Raw genomic sequence first — 7,594 nt, 5'->3', positions numbered from 1 at the left:
CCAATATAGCTTTGTGATACTAGGCATCTTATCTCTATTTGTATATATAAAGGGATAAAGGTCAAAGAAAATCTCTTGCCACGCACATAACATTGCTCTCAATAATACCACAAAAAAATATACACACCTACATGAGTCTTATTACTGCAAAAGAAGATAGGGGAGTGGTAGTTGATTGGCTTTAGGGACCTGCAGCGAGGCAGCACTAAGGGACCTATAGGTGTTAATGATAAACTGCTTATTTGTTCAAGAAGGATCATAGCTAATGCTTTATAGTTCTACTTGTTGGAAGTTTGAATGAAATTCAAGGATTTTTGTCCCATATTAGTAGAAAGATGAAAAAGTGAAGTCTTTATAAGTGTGGTAGTCCTATACTTAGTAATTGGAAGTTGGGTTAAGTAGAAGCCAATTAGGCTTCAAATTTGATTTGGATATTAAACATTACTCATCATATAGTTAATTACTATTTATTAAGTAATATAATTTATGGAGTTAATTAAAATAATTAATATTAATTACTCACAAAAAAAACTATTTATTGACCTAAAGAAACTAATTTTATATTTTAAAAAAGAAAATTATAATTTTAAATAGTATAGCCGCACGGCTATACCCGATAAATAAATCTATTTAAAGAGTATATGTCTAGATATATCCGAATATTTGAAAAGTATAGCCGTTCGGCGTAACTATTAACACGTATTAAAATATTTAAACAGTATAGCCGCCCGGCTATACGCTTTCAGTAAATTTGAATGTTTACAGAGTATAGCCGCGCGGGCACAGAGCACAGAACTCGTCACCAAAACCATCAGTTGATTGGTTATAGAGGACTCGAACTCGTCACTACAAACGTCTAGGGCACAGAGCAAGCCCGTTCCAGGTTTCGAGCAGTTTCGAAAAATCGGCCTAGGCGCTAGGCGGGAGGACACCGACGCCAAGGAGTTAGGCGGCCTGGGAGGATCTAGGAGGCCTGGGCGGATCTAGGCGGTCTGGGGAAATCTAGGCCTGCGGCTAGGCTGCCTGGGAGGATCTAGGCGGCGACTAGGAGGCCTGGGCGGATCTAGGATGGGCCTAGGCGGCCTGGGCGGACCTAGGCGGCCTGGGCGGGTCGTGTCCTTTTTTTCCAAATGAAGACAGACGAAGCTTGCACTCGCAGAGGAATGTGGTGCGTGAGTGATATGAAGAGGCAGAGAAACGAGCACGAAGCTTGCACTCGCAGTCCAATCTACAAAATTGAAATACTCGGTCTTGAGCCTCTCTCTCAACTCAAGCTTCGATTTTTTTTCTTCGGTTTCGGCTGCTGCGTTGATTCAATTTTATTGTTGGTGCTTTTCTGTTATTGAAGTTCGCAACCTTAGATGAACATGCAAGACAGTTTCTTAATATGCCAGAAGAAGCCCAGCAGATGGTTCTTTAACCTGAGGCACACCTTGCCGTTTGGCATTGGATTACACCATGCCGGTCTGAATGAGAAAGATATCTGGTTGAGGAGCTTTTTGCAAACAACAAGATTCAGGCATTTCTGTTTTACCTCAGTAAGCATGAGTCTTTCCTGAAAAACACATTAGGAAAAGAGAATATAAAAAAGATCATTTTCTAACTCTATATACTGATTAGGCATATGTATTAAATTATAGGTATTGGTTTGTACCAGCACATTGGCATGAGGTGTAAACCTTCCAGGTCATCATCTCGTCATTATTAAGGTAATGCAAAATTTGTGTGGTATCTTTTTCATTTGGTTCCTATATTTACAAAGGTTTCTAGCATGAGTATATTGCAGCAGCTGTTCTTCAGGACAAATTTACGTAAGTGTTGATTCTCTTGCAGGGAACAGAATATTATGATGGGAAAACAAGGAGATATGTTGATTTTCCAATATCAATCACAGATATATTGCAAATGATGGTTTTGGTCACACATGACCATATGGAATAACAAATGGGATAATGGAGCCGATTGGGAGATATGTGTAGCTCTGAAAAGGTGATCCTATAACTTGCTTCAAGAGAGAGAGAGGATTTGTAGTTGTATTAACTATTGCTGGTGCGAAGGAGCAAAGGTGACGTGTATAGTGTGTGAGAAAGAGGAAAGGTGACATAAAATAAGGAAAGGCATAAGAAATGAGGGGTTTATTTCGTGTGGAATGAAAGGAAGAGATAGAAAACTGTGTTTCTGTTGTTGAGAGAGTGAGAATTGGGAGGCAAATGAAGAGGGAATGAGAGATTTATAATTCCTGGTGGTCTTGGTTGGGGTAAAGAAAAGGAAAAGATAAATTAGTCGTCAACACGCATGCAGGGAGAGGTCGGTTAGTGGAGGGAGGCGCATTGGCATTGCTCACCCATGCCGTTCTGCTTTATTGATTTCTTTCTAGTACTAGAAGCCTAATGTTACTGTCTAATAAAGTCACATAGAAAATCCTTACATATCTTCTGCTCTGCAACTTTTTTTTTTTTTTTTGTGGTCTGACTCTGCAACTACTTTAGACTATGTGAATGAGTTTGATATTGAGGAGGAGGTAATAGTATGGGCCAATGAAATCTTCTTCAACAGATTTAAAGAAAATTTTGGTTGAAATTGTGTATACCTTATTTTGGAGGCTTGTAGTGTAGATATATGCATCATCCTTATGGCCTTGGTGATGTCAAAAGAAGCATACATAATTGTTTGTTCCAATTCTGGAATGAAGGGGAAGACACCTTCAACTAGTTTTAGCCTTTTAATTAATTAGTTACTTGCTTCAAGGAGTCGTAGGTGTGTATTGTTGGGGTCTCCACTGAGGGAAGGTCATTATCACATAGGAGAGAAAGAAAGCACACCTTGTTGTAGTCTCTCTGGCTCTGCTAGATTTAACTGAACTCTTTGAGATGATAAGATAGAGGGCTCTTGGAAGTGAAAGCAAAGCTAGCTAGGCTGCAGTGCAGATACCCTTTTGTTGCTGATGGAGGAAAGAGGTAATTGATCCCATCCCATGAACAACAACTTACAACTTACAAGTAAGAGGAGGCTAGTGGAACCATTTAATTCTTTCTATCTGCAGCAGCATGGTGTGTTGTCTGGTCAAAGTGGGGGCATAAAAAAACTGGTATTAGTTTTAGGAGTGCAGAGAAGAGATCAAAGAAAGATGGCGTGGACCCCATATATTTATGGAAAGTGGTCACCTTCTCTCCAATTCCATTCTTCTTTTCTTGCTTGCAATTTGCACAGCTGAGGCTTCCCTCTACTCTCTATGTTCTATGTATATGTCCTTTCACTTTTGTCATGGTTGGTTTCAATTTCAAACAAGTTCAATGAATCCAAGCCAACAGTCACATACTCACAGCATGCGGAGGGCTGACTTTGCTGCTTCTTGTTTGACGTTTAAAGAGAAACACCAGAGACAGACGGATAGAGACGTTTTGCCCCTTTCTTTTGGTTTGGGCGGGCTACCGCCACAAGACAAGAGATTCAGCTTTGGATGCTTCTCCTCCTAAATGTTAATGGGTTGTTGGAGAACAGTATAGCCGAGCGGCTATACCCTGTAAGTATATTCGAATATTTTAACAGTATAGCCGGGCGGCTATACTCTTTTAGTATAACAGTGTAGCTACTTTAAACGTATAGCCGCTCGGCTATACTTAAATATATTTGAATATTTTAATTAGCTCTGATGATCCTTTTCCATGTAAACAAACAAAAATTGCAAAATCAGAAACATACGTAAATTGGACGCCATGGTAGCCACGGATAGAGGACTCGAACTCGTCACTACGAACATCTAGGGCACAGAGCAAGCCCGTTCCAGGTTTCGAGCAGTTTCGAAAATCAGCCTAGGAACTAGGTGGGAGGACACCGACGCCAGGGAGTTAGGCTGCCTGAGAGGATCTAGGCGGCGCCTAGGCGTACTGGGTGGATCTAGGAGGATTCTAGGCCGCCTGGGCGGATCTAGGCGGCCTGGGCGGGTAGTGTCCTTTTTTTTTTTTTTTCCAAATGAAGACAGATAAAGCTTGCACTCGTAGAGGAATGTGGTGCGCGAGTGATATGAAGAGAAAGAGAAACGAACACGAAGCTTGCACTCGCAGTCCAATCTTCAAAATTGAAATTCTCGGTCTTGAGCCTCTTTCTCAACTCAAGCTTCGATTTTTTTTCTTCGGTTTCGGCTGCTGCGTTGTTTTGTTTTTTTTTGTGCTTTTCTGTTACTGAAGTTCGCAAAGTCAGATGAACATCAAAGGCAGTTTCTAAGTATGCCAGAAGAAGCCCAGTAGATGGTTCTTTAACCTGAGGCACACCTTGCAGTTTGGCATTGGATTACACCATGCCGGTCTGACAAAGATAGATCTCTGGTTGAGGAGCTTTTTGCAAACAACAAGATTCAGGCATTTCTGTTTTACCTCAGTAAGCATGAGTCTTTCCTGAAAAACACATTAGGAAATGAGAATATAAAAAAGTTGAGAACACCTATCATTTACAATTTTCTAGATGCAAAGTTGCATAGTTTTCAACTTCAATTGGCAATGATCCTCTTGTCCTTAAATATGGTGAAGACACAAGTTAAAAGCCTTTGGTTTTGATTATTGTCCTTAGTATTTGATTTATTGAGCCTATACAAGATCTTACATGAGCATAGTTTTCTACAGATGTTTAATCCAGCTTACTATGGCTTGGACAATACTGAACCTGAAGTTCTCAGCTCTTAATTGTCTAGGTAATACCATGCTCAATTCTCATGTAGATTTATATGGCCTGAGGAAGGGTTGGATGTGAGTTAACCAGACCTTCAGAGACCCCTAAAGCCTGAGAAATTATGACTTACTCGTTGTTAGAAGGGCCACTTTGGAATTTAGCCATATATATTTTTGTCTGTGAGGACGATGTGCAGCACTTGCACTTAAATGGTACACTAATTGTTTCTGAAAAAGGTGAAGCTTTGATTTATCTAATTATTTATTTTTAACAATTACTCTTTGACTCGGATGATTTGTTCCTTAAGAAAGTAGAGTTTTCGTCTCTTCTCATATCTTTTGGGTTCTTTTCAGGGTTTATGGTTTGATGGGGATTCTTCCTTATGGATATGATGCCATGCATGAATGTTGAACTTGCTGACTCGCTAAGCAAAAGAGGAATATTCAGCGTACCGCAACTATTGTATCTCCCCAAGGCAACTTTGCAGACCATGATTGAAAATTTTCCTGCTTCAAAATTGTATCAGGTATAGACTTCTAAGATAGTTGACACATGGCTGACTAACCAACAGGTCAAGATTTAACATGACTGGACAACTTTTTGACTGGCCTGGGTAGGTTATATTGAAATACAAGTCAATTATTTGCTTTCAGGCATGTTAACTGATTTGAGTAGGCATTGCAATTTGCATCTAGAATATTTTGTTCTTCTAGGATCTGCAGCCTTTTCCACGTATCAAACTGAAATTAAAACTTCAGCATAAGGACAGCAGAAAGTCTCGCTCTTTAGACATCACACTGGTAAACACCAATTTCGGGCAAAACAAATCAAGAGCGTTTACCCCGCGTTTCCCTAAGGTAAAAACTTCTTCTTGTTCTAAACTAGTAATGAGAAACCAGCGTTTCCCTAAGGTAAAAACTTCTTCTTGTTCTAAACTAGTAATGAGAAACCAAACTGAGCTTCAGATTCTCTTTTACAGGTGAAAAACGAAGCATGGTGGTTGGTCCTTGGGAACACCTCAACATGGGAATTATATGCTCTCATAGGAGTATCTTTCTCTGATCACTTGGTTACTCACATGGAGTTACCATCAGTTCCTAGGACTCTCCAGGTACTACGTGGCTTTTTCATGCTTTGCTTGCTAACATCTGTTTTACCATGCTTTCCAGGGGATGAAATTGATTTTAATTTCAGATTGTTATCTAAGCAAATTATTAAACTGCAGTAACCAAAGCAAGATATATTATCAGTAGATACATATTGGACCTTAAGGTGTACGGTTATAGATAGTTTTAAGAAAGTATCAATACATTGGACCTTAAGGTGTATATCAGTAAATATTCAAATATATTTACAAAGTATAACAGCACGGCTATACTATTTAAATATATATATATATATATATATATTTCCTTCTTTATGTATTTGAGTGAGATTGAGTAGTAGTTGTGAGTTGAGTCTCTTTCCCTCTCCCACATATACTTCTCAGACTCTAACCCTAGAAGGAAGGGGTTAAAAAGAGTAAATACCATGAAGACTTTTTTTAGGACATGAAAATTTAGATTCAAAACGCATTCAAGCAATTTTATACTTTGAAATTCAACATTCTTTGATCCACAAAAAGTTGGTGGATCCCTTTTGTTATTGTATTTATGGGTTTAACCCCTTTTCTTATTCTTGCCCAAAATAATTGAAGAAATAACTCTAGCAAAATTAGCTAAAGTGGTATTTTAGCCCCAAGATCTAAAAAAATTGTATATTTAAAGAATATAGCCGAGCGTCGATACAATACAAAAATAATAATAATAATAATAATAAAAGATTACAGCCGAGCGGCTATACTCATAAAAAATAAAAAGAGTAAAGCCGCCCGGTTACTCGTTAAAAATAAATATAATATACTCTAATATAGAAAAGGATATAGCCGAGCTGCTATATGCTTTAAATATAAAATAAAATAAAAAATGGTCTAGCCGCTAGTGCATAAATTGAGTCGATACTCTTTTTTCCTTTTCTTTTTTGTCAAGTTTTGAGTCGATACTCAATTTCTCAGTAACCAATGCCTCCCATTTATAGGCGCTGGAGGAGAAGCAAAGATAAGTCTTTGGCCTTTAATACTGGCAGGTAAGACGTTGGCGGTTGAGTGTTAAATATAGTTTTTAATGATGGATGGTGAGATGGTAGAAGCTAGGTTTTAATGCTTGTGGAAGAGATGTGGGTAGCTCTGGCTTTGATGCTGGTAGAAGAGGCTGGTTGTTCTCTCTGCTTACTCTTGTAATTGGGCTCATGAAAGTGGGTCTGAGTTTTGGTGCCCCCAAGCGGACCAAAACTTCCACTCTTTGACCCCTCAACGGGCCTTATAGACACTTGTAACCATCCACACCAAAACTTGCTCAGCAAGTCCCATGCATGTTTCTAGTGTGAACCTACTTAAGTGGGTTAGGTGGTTTAACATTGAAAAATGTATTAGCTTGCACATAGTTATTTGACATTTGCTTGGCATGACATGCACACTATTTGATCATGTATAAAAAAATATTTGTATATTCATTTGGAAATAAATTCCTGAAATAGAGCTTGGATTAGCATGTGACAACTTTTGGACGTTATATTAGGCTTTGAATATTCTTGGGCTTCTCTTGACATTTTGGGCCTCAATAATAGGGAAAAAATCTCTAGTTTTGTTTCAATAGCTGGTGAAATGATCTATGTATATTAACTAGGATGTTATATTTTTAGAAAAGTTGATATAAATCCAAATTTTCATTGAGAAGTTTATTTTAAGAGTAATGCTATTTAGACACACAACATTGACCACCTTAACTGACCACCTTATGTGGCAACTGATGTGTCATGCCATGTCAATTAATGAATGTCGTCATGTCAATTAAAAAACAAATTAAAAAACCCTAGCATTCCTAATGACGAT

The sequence above is a fragment of the Prunus persica genome, chromosome G1, assembly GCF_000346465.2.
Source record: "Prunus persica cultivar Lovell chromosome G1, Prunus_persica_NCBIv2, whole genome shotgun sequence".
In the NCBI taxonomy this organism is placed as follows: domain Eukaryota; kingdom Viridiplantae; phylum Streptophyta; class Magnoliopsida; order Rosales; family Rosaceae; genus Prunus; species Prunus persica.
Note: the sequence above shows the minus strand (reverse complement) of the source record.